This window comes from Erythrolamprus reginae, chromosome Z (genome assembly GCF_031021105.1).
Source record: "Erythrolamprus reginae isolate rEryReg1 chromosome Z, rEryReg1.hap1, whole genome shotgun sequence".
NCBI classification, from domain to species: domain Eukaryota; kingdom Metazoa; phylum Chordata; class Lepidosauria; order Squamata; family Dipsadidae; genus Erythrolamprus; species Erythrolamprus reginae.
This window is the reverse complement of record NC_091963.1, coordinates 18,240,342-18,256,366: the sequence shown is the minus strand read 5'-3', so window position 1 is coordinate 18,256,366 and position 16,025 is coordinate 18,240,342.

Sequence of the window (16,025 nt, the reverse complement as noted above, 5' to 3'; positions counted from 1 at the left end):
TCTCAGTTCCCCCATGCCTGACGACAAAGGTGGGTTTTAAGGAGTTTACGAAAGGCAGGGAGAGTAGGGGCAGTTCTAATCTCTGGGGGGAGTTGGTTCCAGAGAGTCGGGGCCGCCACAGAGAAGGCTCTTCCCCTGGGGCCCGCCAACTGACATTTTTTAGTTGACAGGACCCGGAGAAGGCCCACTCTGTGGAACTTAATCGGTCGCTGGGATTCATGCGACCTTCACTTACCTAATAAAGGAATGTCAGAAATAAAACAATATTCCCATAAATGAACAGGCAGCAAATCCTACTCTATTCTAGTACTGATGATGTTACCTAGTTGGGTAATGAAATGTTTTCAAGAAAACCACCAAGCTCAGAAAATACCAAGGACTCCATTGTCAGGAGTTTGGCAACTGACAAGCGGCGTGGAATGCATCGGAAAGTCTTTTGGACTACTTAAAATTTGAGCCTTTTGTCCAGAAAACGAACTGTTCTCTTCTGAATTACTTTTTCCAAATGGAGAATACTTAAGAATGCAGCCCAATTTAGAATGCTGAAAAAAAACAAAACAGTATTTAAAAAAGAAAGAAAGAAAGGAATCCTGACAATGATGCTTGTAACTTATGGTCCAATTAGGATTGAAGCCGAGGGGGATTTTCCCGTCACTAATATTCTTTGGAAGGAAATCAAACAGAGACTGTTTGAATTCCAGCAAATGTTAGCTTGTCATTTTTATCCATTGGTCCTATTAAGACAATGTCCTGGGAAATCATTTGGGAAGAATTCTTTGTCAGGAAAAAAAAATGTCTTCTGAATGGAGTCAAAAGGTCTATTAGCATTCATATCAGGAGTGAGTGGGGCCAAGTCAATGGTAATAAATTGGTGCTCTGAAGGTAGAAGCACTGGGAAAACTTGAAATGGCTTTATAAGGATGAAGTGAAATCTTTAAAAGTTACACTTCAGCTTTCTAATACTTGACCAGAAAAAAGCTAAGGGTGGGAGGGGGAGATTTTCTGTTCCTCAATGATTTACTATAAGCATTTGTAGTGGGTTCCCTATTACTCAGTAAGATCTTAAATTCCATCTAAATGCAGCATTCATCTCCTTGACAGTTTCTGGTGAATTGCAGCTTCTGTTCTCTGTATGAATTATGCATGTTTGAAAGAAGCTACCAAATTTCAATTAGTGCATCTCAATTTTCTTTTTAGGCCAACTGGGCCCTGTTAACAAAAGGTCTGGCCCTTTATCTCATGGAACATCAAACTGTTTTAATCAATCTGAATTGAAATAAATATTTGAAGCATTAAACCACTCAATGCTTCCTCCCACTCCCCCTTTTAAGCCCCCTCCTGCATTAACAACCTCAAATCTAAATATCAACAGAACACTGTTAAATTTATTACTTTTTTTATCCAATTTGGAAGTAGATTTCAGAGCATTAATTGGTAGGCATATAAAAGATTCAACATGTTGCTTAAGGAGCCGAGAGGCAAGGAAGTTTAATTAAGTCATAACAGGCAATTTGTAACTAATTACAATTACTGGGCTTTTGCTTTTTAAAACAGGGCTGGTTACTGGCACAATATGCTGTGGATTCTTTTACGTGTGACTTATTTTATCAGATGCTCAAACAGATAAAATATGTTCCCAAAGTGGGCTGGGATCTAGAGATTTAGCTTGTGTACTGTCATTTGAATACATGTGGGAGTTAGTATAGTGAAATGGATTGAAAAACATTCATGGTTTTGTGTACAATAATCAGAAGAGAAAGAAAAACAGGTATCACTAATGGCTGAATCTGACTTGTAATATTATTCCTCTTTGGAGAAGAGGAAAAATATGATTTCATGAAACAGGATGGAAAAATTTCCCTTGTGTTCAAAATTTTAATAATGCAAATGTATATGAAATTAAATACTATTGAATATATGCCAAGTAACACTTTGAAAGTGTCAAAGACTTAAATAAAGCTTGTTAGTCAGGAATAGTCATTTTTCATATAGAATGAGAAAAATAATTACAGATTGTTGGCATTATCATATTAATTATCTTTATTAATGAAAGTATGTTGCTGTTGTTATTATACCTTAAGGGCAGAATAATAAGGCAATAAGGCCGGTCTTCAATCTTGGCTACCACTCAGACAAATCCATGAAGTTTTCTTGGCAATACTTCAGAAGGATTTGACCTTGACTTCTTCTTCCAAGAAGAAAAATGAATGTCTCCAGGTCATCCAGCTGCCTTAAAGGGGGATTAAGGCTCCCAAATTTTCATTTTATAATCTCATGTCTAGAGGTACTACACCCAACTGACTATCAAATTTAAATTAAGTTTGAGCCAGTTTTTGTTTTGGCCAGACTCTGCTCATTTTTGGCATGTGTCTCAAAGTTAAATTGCAACCTTTATTTCTCCCCAAAATTATGTATCCTACTTTAAATCAGCACTGTAGTTAGCACTACAGCCTAAAATGTTTCTGTAATGTAAGAGTATCCATGGACAGTCATTTTGGAGAGAATTAGATAATTAGTTATTATTGTTTATTTAGGTGCCATCTACAAATTCTCCTTCTATGTTACATTCTCCAATCCATTTATGTACCGGTAATCTCAACCCCAAGGTTGGCTCTTTGGATTACTTGCTTCTATATTCAATTCTGGACTTCTTCTTTTTTTAAAAGACCTCTAGTGATTTTTTTTTTTTTTATTCCTACCTACAATTCATTTCAGCATGAAAATCTGCTTAATACGTTTAGACAATTTCTAAATATTTTAAGAAAGTAATTTAAGTCATTTTTCAACACTTCCTGTTTGACAAAGAGTTTTATCACCTATGACACAAACTTGAATCACTTTTGCTAAAATATTCCAGTCTTCTCTTTTGGGAGGCCATAACACCAAAGCTTAACTAAATTATAAAGCATGCAAGTCAAATGAATAATTGTGATATATAGCATGTATTTCTAGCAACATATTTTTGTGGGTTTTCCCCTAGGGTTCATAATGGAAATAGACTACATTGTACTATTTTTCGTATAGTACAGTCACATTAAATAAACCAGTGATTATGATAGTGAACAAAACAGAAAGATTAAATGCCAAAATGCTGGAAAAGGGAATGAAAAATGAAACTTATTTCACTATTTAAACAGTTATTTGATAAACAGGCATACATTATATAGATGTTTGCACTAATTTGCTTTCTTCTTTTGTTTGTGTTCTTTTATATATATATAAGTTACTTACTTCCCAAGGAGCTACAAATTATTGTTCCAAGTGGTATAACAAAGTTGCAAAATGAAGACTTTTTTAAAACTGGTAAAAATAATTTTAGGAAAGGATTGTGGAAACAAAATAGAGGGAAGGAAAGAAGGAAGGGAGGGAGGGAAGGAAGCAGGGAGGGAAGGAAGGAAAGAGAGAAAGAAAGAAAGAAATTTGAATTTTTCTATTTTAAAAATAAAACTTGGGAGTAAAAATTAATGGCATAATTCTGCTTCGTCCATGAGAACTGAAAGCCTGCCCTTTCAATATTTATTTTTGAAGCAACTACCAAAAATGTCAAGAAGGACACCTTCTATTGTTCCTCTCCTAGTAGCTGTTAAGATAGGAGGAAGAGAGAAAGAGAGAAGGAAGAAAAATCAATCAGCATTTCCACTGATTGGAAAAGGCAGTTACCGTATTTTTTAGACTATAAATCACATTGGTGTAAAAAGCACACCAAGATTTCAAAGAGGTAAGTAAAATTAAAATGTTTTCCCTCCCCCAGCCCCTAGGAGCACTCTGCAGACCTCCCAAACCCTCTGCACACTCATTTTCACATGGAACGGGGCTTTGGGAGGCCAAAAATGGTTGTATTCAATATATAAGACGCACCAACATTTCCACCCTCTTTTTAGGCAACGGAAGTGCATCTTATACTCTAAAAATATGGTAGATCAGCCCTGCCCACCAATATAATATGACCAAATGGGAGAGAGTTGCCATTCTTCAGATCATGCAGAATGCGACTGCGAGAGCAATCATGGGCTTCCCTAGGTATCAACACTCCGCAGCCTGCACTGGCTGCCAATCAGTTTCCAGTCACAATTCAAAGTTGTCTTACATGTGCAGATGCACCATGCCTGCACATTGCCAGTGTGTTTTTGCTTCTGTGCAAAAAGATGGCGGTGCCCATATGACCGCCACTGGAGCGGTCACGCGCAAACTGCTCAATCCCCTACTGCACCGGTAGCAACCCACTACTGCTATAGCCCCAATCTAAGATGGGTGACGTTTCTTAGCAGCATGTGATACCCTACTTCTTCCTTACACCAATGAAGTATCTTGTAGGATATCTTCGACTTATGACCACAATTGAGCCCAAAATTTCTGTTGCTATGTGAGACCTTTGTTAAGTGAGTTTCACCTCAGTTTTGCCCCATTTCATGACCTTCCTTGCCACAATATGCTGCAACATCCTGCCTGTCGGCGACTATTTCAGCTTCAACTACAATAACACAAGAGCACACAACAGATTTAAACTTAATATTAACTCCTCCAAACTTGAATGTAAAAAATATGACTTTAGTAACCAAGTTGTCGAACCATAGAACTCATTACCAGACTCCATAGTGTCATCCCCAAACCCTCAACACTTTACCCTTAGATTATCCACGGTTGACCTATCCAGATTCCTAAGAGGTCAGTAAGGGGCGAGTACAAGTGCACTAGAGTGCCTTCCGTCCCCTGTCCTATTGCTCTCCTATATCTCCTATACCTTTCTTCAATTCCTATATCTCTTCTTCTATTCTTTCTTAGATATATTTTACTATGAGTATATCCTCTATAACCTTCATCATGTATTTTACTATGTGTATACCCACTAAAACCCTCATTGTTTATTGGACAAAATCAATCAATCAATCAATCAATCAATAATAAACAATTGTTAAGTAAATCACTGCAGTTGATATGTTATTAAGTGATCCTGGCTTGGTTTTATTGGTCAGAAGATCACATGATCCTGGGATACTGCAATTGCCGTAAACATGAGTCAGCTGCCAAGAATCCAGATTTTAATTATGTGATCATGGGGATGCCGTAACATGAAAAACTAAGTCAGGTTTTTTTCCCAGTGCCATTGTAACTTGGAATGGTCACTAAATGACCTGTTGCAAATCAAGGACTAGCTGTAATATAGCAGCCTGACATTTTTCTTCATCACTATTTCTAGCTCTCTGTTACCTTCCATGCTACATCAAAGAAATGGCCAAATGGACCCAGAGATCAATGCTATACGTATTTATTTATTTATTTATTTGATTTTTTATGCCACCCTTCTCCTTAGACTCAGGTCGGCTTACAACATGTTAGCAATAGCACTTTTTAACAGAGCCAGCATATTGCCCCCACAATCCGAGTCCTCGTTTTACCCAAAGTTATAGAAAGCTGAGTCAACCTTGAGCTGGTGATGAGATTTGAACCACTGACCTGCAGATCTAGCAGTCAGCTTTAATGGCCTGCAGTACTGCACTCTACCCACTGTGCTACCTCGGCTGTATATACTTTACACACTGAATATTAATAAACTTTAGAAAGTTCTATTATTATAATAACATTTACCAATAGCACTTAAACATATATACTGCTTCACAATACTTTACAGCCCTCACTAAGTGGTTTACAGAGTCAGCATATTTCCCTCAACAATCTGGGTCCTTATTTTACCAACCTCGAAAGAATGGAAAGTTTGAGCCTGGTGAGATTCGAACTGCCAAATTGCAGTCATCCAGGAGTCAGCAGAAGTAGCTTGCAGTAGTGCATTCTAACCACTGTGCTACTACAGCTCAAGGGTGCAAAAGGATTCCAAAGATCAAGTTTTCCAAATTTCCAGATAAAAATTCCTTTATCAACTCTGCTTATCTAGCAACAGATTATCAATATAAGGGAGACGGAAACCCAGTTCACACAGCTTTAAAAAAACCAGGACATCAAAAACTCATTTGTAAGCAAGGCGGAATGTGTGTACATTAAAAGGTTAACAAAATATTTAGCTTGCAGTTAGATGCTGACATGTCTGCCCTGGACACAGCTGAAGTGAGAGCCACAGCGAAAGAACCACTGACCACCACATGTTGTGAAATATCTCTGAGAAATAGAGGCTAAAAGCCACAAAGTCTCTTAGGGTAATAAAAATACCAGAGCTGAAAGATCTAGGTCAGATGATTTTTTAAAAAATGGTGTGAAGATGGCCAACTTGCGATTTTCAGTTCTTAAAAGATGGATTTTGTAAGGTTATGACACTGAATAGTTTCATAAATATTAACTGGACTATTCCAGAAAATGAAATCAAATGCAATGAGTGCTTTGCGAACTTTTCAGATCTTGGCATTACTTGTACTTTTTTAAAAATATTATTATTATTATTATTATTATTATTATTATTATTATTATTATTATTATTATTATTATTATTACAGAAAAATGGGGAGCTTACTGCTGGAAATGGAGACAATTTTATATATTATGTTTTCTCATTTGGTTACTGCATGCTGCCTTCACTTCTTTTCCAGAGAGCACCAGAAATTAGCAAGAGGAATTTGAAGAGAATTTAGGGAACTGTTAAAGGAAAGGATATAACTATCTCTGATTTCTACTTGATGGGTTTTCCAATGAATCCCATAGTCAAATAAATAGAGTGTTGGGGTACTCTAGACCAGTGATACCCAATTAGGGCCTATGCCTCACGGGGAGAGTGGGGGGGGTTGATTTTTAATGGGGGCAATTGGAACCTTGTTTAAATCTTTTGTACTTCCTCAGGGTGAATAGGAGTTTGCTTTTTGAATAGTAAGAATTATATGTGACAGAGGATTTTAGAGATGCTTAGGTGAGGCAAGGCAAAAAAAAAAAAAGGTTGGAACCACTGCTCTAAAACCAATGTTTGCTCAAGTTTAGAATTTAATTTAATTTAATTTAATTTTTTTTGTTAATTTAATTTAATTTAATTTAATTTAATTTAATTTAATTTAACTTAACTTAACTTAACTTAACTTAACTTAACTTAACTTAACTTAACTTAACAATCGTTCCCAGAAGTAGGCTCTTCTCCAGTGAGTCCTTCCTTCTCATTTGGTGGCCAAAGTATTTGAGTTTCATCTTCAGGATCTGGCCTTCTAAAGAGAAATCAGGATTGATCTCATGTAGGAGTGACCATTTTGATCATCTCCAGCACCATAGTTCAAAGGCATAGGATAAAAGACCTTAAGAAGAATACTTCTATGAAATCTATTTCATAGATTTACGGGACTGCCTCCGACCTCATACCCACAGAGTCGGCCTTCTCCAGGTCCCATCCATCAAGAAATGTTGGTTGGCAGGACCTCGGGGAAGAGCCTTCTCCAACCCTATGGAATCAACTGCCACCAGAGATTCGCCCCCCTAACGGTCTTCCGAAAAGCCGTTAAGACCTGGCTTTTCCAGCAGGCCTGGAATTAGATTGACTGCTGGGTGTGTATAATTCTTTTAAAGATATTATTTATTGTTATTATATTACTGATTTTATTATGTATTTTTAATTATATTTTAATACTATTGTATTTATCACATTTGTTAGGCGCTCTGAGTCCATTTTGGAATGCATGGCATATAAATACAATGAATGAATGAATGAATGAATGAATGAATGAATGAATGAATGAATGAATGAATGGAAAAAATATTAATGTGTGTCCTCTGATCACCAAAATTTCTTACTTGAATGTGTATTAAAAATATGTAACAGAACTAGGAGTTTGATCATCAAATTACAGCCATAAATTTGTCTTTTTAAAATATATTTCTCACTTCCAGATGCTCTCACTAATGCAATACAATTAGTCCTCGACTTACAACAGTTCATTCAGCGACCATTTAAAGTTACAATATCATTGAAATAAGTGACTTATTACCCTTTTTCACAGTTTCAACTTTTGCATCAGCTGAATGGCCATGTGATCATAATTCAAATGCTTGGCAACAGATTCATATTTATGACTGTTGCAGTATCGCAAAGTTTAAAAAATGGGAAAACTCACTCAACAAATATCTAACTTAACAGAAATTTTGGGCTCAGTTGTTGGCATAAGTTGAGGACTTCCTATACTGAATGTTTTATTTTATTTTAATGAATCATTTGTGCCCCCAAACCAGAGTGCTGTACCATAAGAAAACAACACACATGCAAATGCAGAACACTTACTGAAGTAAATCTCTTGGGAATTTATAATAATAACATGATGCTTTTCAAAACCAATGGCTATGTCTCATTTTGCCTTTGTTTTCTTTTTCTGTGGAGGTTCGGTGGAATTTCCAGATGGAAAGTCAGGTTAGTCTATTGTAGCAAAACCAGCCTTTCAGTACCTTTATCGTATAATAAATACAGACAATAAATCTGTTAATCTTAAAACTGCGACAAGTTTCTTTAATGTTTTGATAGGGATGAAGTTGATTTAGAAGTAAGAGAGGTATGATGTTTTTTTCTAATACTTTTTGCAAATGTTTGCACTGGTTGAAGGAAACTAGGATATAAATCTGAAAAATGCATAAATAATGGATCCTAAAAAAACATTACACTTTATTCCAGTTTATAGTCAAGAGCATTTGAAACTAAAACTTGTCCTTCTCCATCTCTCTCTCTCTCTCTCTCTCTCTCACACACACACACACACACATACACAAAGTTTGTTCTTCTTAATTTATCTTAATTGACTCAGAAAATAGAGCCAGGACTTTGGATGGAAACATGTAATTACTTCTTCCAGCAAAACCATTCAAATCAAGTGAATGGAATAAACAAAGGATTATCTGTAGCATCTTTTGTGCTGGCCAAATCCTAAGTCATTCCTATTGTCTAAATAATGACAAGTCATTAGTCAAGGACATTCCTCAACAACCCAACACTCTGTTCTCGGAGTTCACACAAATACGGGACAAATTGGAGACAGTCAAAGCTAACAGGTAGATTATTGAAGCTTGAGGAGTTAATGAAAAGGGGATAAAGAAGTGGCCTGCATTAAATTTGAAAGACTTTAGGAGAGAAATAAAGTCACATAGAATACTGTGTCTGTCCATCTGCAAGGCCAAGCCTGATTAATATTTAAAACCTTGCATAGGAGACCCCTAGGAAAAATGCAAAGGTTTTGAGTTAAACTTGGGAATAAAAGTTATTTTTGAAATAAGGCATCAGGATATATTTCCATGCTGCTGCCAACAAAATTTCATCAACGTATCCATGTATTTACTAGGAGCCAAGAGTACCTCAAGAATGTCTACATTTTAGTGGTGTAAAAAGAGAGTGTTTATCTTATACATTAATAGTGTTCATTCCTAGCATTATAAATTGCATTTGAATAATACTTTGGAACTGAAAAATGTATTTCAAAATTAGATATTCTGTATCTGATATCATTTAGTTCTGTATTTACTGGGATTCAAAGGAGACAGAAGATAAATATACAGTTGTCATTCAAATAAATGACTTGCTTCAAATACAGGTTGTTCTGGAGTTATGATCTGTAATTGAACCTAGAAGTATAGTTATCAATTTTGGCCATCATCATAATCATTATCGTCGTCATCGTTGTTGTTGTTGTTGTTGTTGTTGTTATTTATTGGATTTGTATTCTGCTCCTCTCCGAGGAAAAGGGGCAGCTTACAACATATGAAAAACAGTACAATTCTGAAATCCAATAATGACTAACACAAGCAGTCTAAACCCAATTTAATTTAAAAACGGTCCTTTCTAGTCCACCAACATACATTCCATTTCAACGTACCTTCATTCATAGGCAGGGGCTGATGACTAGTGTCCCCAGGTCTCTTGGCACAAGTGCGTCTTCAAGCACTTACAGAAGGCGAGGAGAGTGGGGAAGCATGAATCTCTAGGGGGAGCTGATTCCAGAGGGCCGGGGCCTCCACAGACAAGACTCTTCCCTACACCCCGCCAAGCGACATGGTCTAGTTGACGGGGCCTGGAGAAGGTCAACTATGTGGCACCTAACCAGTCGCTGGGACTCATGCGGCAGGAGGCAGTACCGCAGGTAATCTAGTCTGATGCCATGTAGGGTTTTATAGGTCATAACAAACACTTTGAATTGCATCCAGAAACCAATCAGAAACCAGTTCCTGATTTTATGACTTTCACTGCTGTTTTTAAGCAAACCTCATGGTTGTTAAATGAACCTATTTTCTCCAGTGGGCATTTTTTGCTGGACACTGGAAGTAAACTCCAGAAACTCAAAAAAAAAAAAAAGAAGAAGAAGAAGAAGAAGCCTGAATAGCTATATTATATTTCTTGAAATAAATTTGTTAAAATTAATTTTGCAGGTAGGCAAAAACAAACTGGATTTGCTTAACAATTGGATGATTCATTTAACAACGACATCGAGTCACTTAACAACTATGGCAAAAAAAAGATTGTAAGGTTGGGTATGCTTGATTCACTTAACATATGTCTTGCTTAGCAATATAAATTCTTGTCCCATCTATGGTCATTAGTTAATGAGTATCTGCATTCACAAGTGGGTCTGTTTTATTACAAATGTGCCTAAAACCATGTCTGCTTTGTATACAGTCTGTAGTCAGATCAATATAGGTATTTCTTACCATGTAATACAAAGTGCAACAGAGTTCAGGAATTTCTCCAATAGTATCTTTCCTTGACAGGATGCAAAGTCACAGCTCACTAGGAGAAGAATGCTGGGAATATCACCATCTTTCAAGCCTTTCATTTCCTTGCTTTCTACAAGCTTGAAGATCTTTTGATTATTTTATCCATGACAGCCAAGCACCAGAGAGAAACAAAACTGGAGCGCCAGAAACTACCAATCTGCCTGTTGCCCAAGGCAGCACAGAGTTTCCTCCTTCCATTCGTGTCTTTCTAACAGTGAATAAAAATGTGTCTGTGTGTTTTCCCAGCACTCCCTGAATGTACATTGCTAAAGTGATGTTGTTATTTGCACTGAGATTTTGTACATGCAGCAGAAAAAAAAACCAAAAGAAGAGAAAACTTTTTTTTTGGGGGGGGGGGACGGGACCACATCTGGTTATGAATATTTTATCAAGAATGACATATACTAATTAGATGGCACAGAGATTGTGCTGAAAAGTTTTTTTCTCCTAGATTTATTTATAAGTACTGTAAACATTTCAACACCACGGACAACAAATCTACTCTCCAAAAAGACCTCGACTTTGTCTCACATTGGTCTAGCACATGGCAACTTCAAATATCAACCAGCAAATGTTCTACCCTCCACATCGGCAAAAAGAATCCGAACCTCATATATAAACTGAATAAACAAATTCTCACAGCCAACCCCCACTCAGTAAAAGACCTTGGAATACTAATATCAAATGATCTAAGTGCCAAAGCCCACTGCAACAATATCGCCAAAAAAGGCTTCTAGAGTTGTTAACCTGATCCTACGCAGCTTCTGCTCTGGCAATCTCACGCTACTCACCAGAGCCTACAAAACTTTTGCCAGGCCCATCCTTGAATACAGTTCATCTGTCTGGCACCCATACCACATCTTGGACATCAACACCCTTGAAAATGTCCAAAGATACTTCACCAGAAGAGCCCTTCACTCCTCCACTCGAAACAGAATACCCTACGAAAGAAGACTATCAATCCTAGGTTCATATGCTGCAACGTTCTACCTGTCAATGACTATTTCAGCTTCAATCGCAACAACACAAAAGCATGCAACAGATTCAAACTTAATATTAACCGCTCCAAACTTGACTGTAAAAAATATGACTTCAGCAACTGAGTTGTCGAAGCGTGGAACTCATTACCTGACTCAGTAGTGTCAACCCCTAACCCCCAACATTTTTCCCTTAGACTATCCATGATTGACCTCTCCAGGTTCCTTAGAGGTCAGTAAAGGGCATGCATAAGTGCACCAGTGTGCCTTCCGTCCCCTGTCCAATTGTCTCTCCTTATCTCATTTATCTTTTCTTCCTTTCAAATTTGTTCACCTATACTTTTATATCTTTTCTTCTATTCTTTTCTTTATTTATATTATTACATATCTATTCTTTTCAATGTGTATTATGTATTGGACAAAATAAAATAAAAAAAATAAAAAAAATAAATTTTCAACGTTTTCTTTCATTGTCTGCCTTCTGTTTCCTTTTTGCCTAACGAATCTGGGATTTGATAATAAAATCTCAAAGTCTTCCCTTCCTCTTCCCCAGTTCCTCTCCTCTTCCCTTCCTTCCCCTTCTTTTCCTGTTCACGTTCTCTTCACCTCCCTTTCCCCTTCCGTTCCTCTTCTCTCTTCCCTTCCCTACCTTCCCTTCCCTTCTTTTATCTTCCATTCCCTCCCCTCTTTCCTTCCTTCCCCTTCTTTTTCGTCTTCCTCTTCTCTTCTCTTTCCTTCCCCCACCTCTTCCCTTCACTTTCCCATGTGTCTTGAAATATACATGTGTTATCTATTGCTTTCTGTGGCAGAGGATAACTGGGATAGAAAGATGGGGAATTAGTAAAATTTATAAATAACCCAATTTTGTTTTACAGGAAATTAATTTTAATTTAATTAATATCTCTATCCTGACCCTCTTTTTTTAAAAAACACCTTAAATAAGGTTCTGGAAGTTCTAACCAATATGCATGTATGTTACACAGACAATATGTTACATTCAGAGAATTGTTGGGAGAAAGGGGGAGCTCTCCAGAACTGGTTTTGCCTGACCAAGTTTGGAAATAGAATGCTATATAAATCTATGCTTCCATTCATTTCTGTCTGTCAATATTGATAGAACTGGGCTGCCCAATTCAATAAGATCACTAGATGGCAGTGAAAAGATACAGCAACTCTAACTCTTTACTGCCATCTAGTGAGTGTTTGTAGTCCACATTTTGTAGCCCTAATACTGTACATAGTTTTCTGTTTGGGCATTGGGGGAAAACAATCATCTAAAATTCAGTTTTTTCTTTCTTTTGAATAAATATGGAATATTTCAGGCAGGGCTTGGAGTACTTGGAGACAGTGTAGACTCCTTGGACTAAATCATATACCAAAATGTCCTACCTGTTAACGACTACTTCACCTTTAACCGCAACAACACACGAGCACAAAATTGATTTAATAAATGTCAACCGCTCCAAACTTGACTGCAAAAAATACAACTTCAGCAACAGAGTAATCAACGCCTGGAATGCACTACCTGATTCTGTGGTTTCTACTCCTAACCCCAAAACCTTTGACATTAGACTATCTACAATTGACCTCTCCTCCTTTCTAAGAGGTCTGTAAGGGGCGTGCATAAGCACACCATTGTGCCTACCGTCCCTGTCCTATTGTCTACTTTTTATCATTACTTATCTAATGTTTATATGTACAAATTATCACCCTATAATTGTTTGCCAAATAAATAAATCAATAAAATAAAAAATAAATAAATGGTCCACCTCAAGCATAGTTAGATGAGATGATCTTACATTAGAGCAGGGGAGGGTTGCACTTACCTGGCTACCGGTGTGCTGTGTGCACATCATGATGATTTGCACTCACGCACATGTCCCCTCATGCAATTTTGCTTCTGCGCATGTGAAGGGAGCAAAACGTTCTGAAATCTCATGAGGGGACACTCGTGCGCTCATGGTTTTGGTGAATTTTTCCTTCTGCAGATGTGGGGAAGCAAAAAAAATCACCAAAATTGCATGTGCACAAGTGTTCCCTCATGAAGTTTTGCTTCCGCGCATGCAAGAGACTGTTAAGCCAAAAATGGAGTTTGGGAGCCTGTTTTCTACGGCAGAATGCTCGGACCACAATAGGCACGCCCGACACAAGTGACATTGAATTGTCTATATCAACTCTGGCCTTGCCCACTCCGTCCCCACCAACCCTGATGAAGCCCTCAATGAAATCGAGTTTGTAACCCGTGCTGTAGACCATTCCCATTTTCTCATTTTAACCACATCCAAGCTATTGAGAAGATATTTTCACTGAGGAAAACCATGTTGAGGAACTTGAATTCCCTAAATGAAGAGCTGAGTAAAAACAGAATAGTATTATCTTGTTCTCAACATACAATTTCTAATGTGCAGGGAGTACTTTTGCTTTGGGCATCTTAACCAATAGATGTTTTTTCTCTCCCTTTGGCACAAAGCACATTAGCTGCAGCTTTGGAAACGGTATTACTTTATACAACCTACTGGAATATTTGATTACTTAGACAATGCAACTTCCATATGAATGATATCTGATGTTAGCACTATGTATAAATAAGGCTTGCCCTGCAATTACAATCTCACTTCCTTCACTGTGGCTGATATCCTAAGACTGAAAGGACCCCAGTGAGTGAAGAAAAACAACCTATTTCCTGCAAACTTTCCTGCTGAATAATTACTTCCTCTGTTTATCTGATGTGTGTTTCCTGTGACCTATTTCCATGTGTTTCACCCTTGCTAGTGATTCTTAAGGACCCGGTGAAAAGTAAATCTTTGTGTTAGAAACTGGAATTTTTCCCTGCATATTTCCTCTCGCTCAGAAGACTGAATAGACATAGAATCAAGATCCTGTTAGATTTCTTTCCCTTGCTAATAATCAATCTGCGGAAAGGCAACCACATCTCCCCCCTTTTCAAATTAAACTTGGCTGCCCTATATATAATAAATTGCACAACCTTTCCTATTTTGTAGTTAATATTTTAGAATGATCAGTAAGGTAGCTAAAATGAAGACATACCTCAACAAAAATGACAACAATGGAACATACTTGCACTGCACACAATTTGTGGGTATGTGTAGCTAAACTTATCAATTGTTTGACATGTCTATAATTGAAATAGAAATACAATATATGTACAATAATATATAACAGAATAACAGAGCTGGAAGGGACTTTGAAGGTTTTCTACCCAATCCCTTGCCTAAGCAACTATGACTGGTTATGTCCACATGCTTGTGCCAAATCCAATTTTGAATATAAATTTTAGATTAAAAGGACATGATCAGAAATTAAACGTTCAGAAAAAAGGATTAAATATTTTATTTTATTTATTTATTTATTGGATTTGTATGCCGCCCCTCTCCGGAGACTCGGGGCGGCTTTGTGAATGCACTTTTTGGCTTGTCATTTAACAAAACATAATTTCAGTAATGGAATAACAGAAATGCATGGCTTAAGGGGCATGGCTCGGATCCAGGTGAAGGTGGCTACCGTCACCTGGTTCAGCAAGGAGTTATGCCCAATAGTTGCCTATGAATGCTTTGATAGGTAATTTCTGCCCCATTAGTTTATTGGCCTCCGCAGGTTCTTTGGTTGCATTTGTTATAACGTTTACATTTACGTTATTTAAATTTGTTAATTTAATAAATTGACCCCATTTTAAATTCCAGCTCCTGTCTCCGCGTCATTATTCCGCTTCCTGTGCAATTAGAAAGGACCTTAGAGGTCTTCTACTCCAACCATCTGCGCAGGCAGGAAATCCTAAACCATTTCAGACAAATGAATTTTCAATCTCTTCTTAAAAACCTCCAGTGATGAAGCACTCACAATTTCTGAAAGCAAGTTGTTCTACCATCTGGAAATTTCTCCTTAGTTCTAGACTGGTTTTCTCCTTGGTTACCATAATAGATGAGATTGTGAGATAGATAGAAGATAGATATAATTCTTTATTGGCCAGGTGTGATTGGACACACAAGGAATTTGTCTTGGTGAATATGCTCTCAGTGTACATAAAAGAAAATATACATTTCTCAAGAATCATGTGGTACAACACGTAATGACTGTCATAGGCATCAAATAAGCAATGAGGAAACAATTGATATTAATAAAAATCTAAAGGATACCAGCAACAAGTTATTATTTATTATTATTTATTAGATTTGTATTCCGCCCCTCTTCAAAGACTCAGTTACAGTCATACAGTCATAAATGGGAGGAAATAGGTGCTAGTAATAACGAGAAAAAACTAGGAGTAATAATAGTGCAGACTTAGTAAATGATTTGATAGTGTTGAGGGAATTATTTGTTTAGAAGAATAATGGCGTTTGGGAAAAAACTATTCCTGTG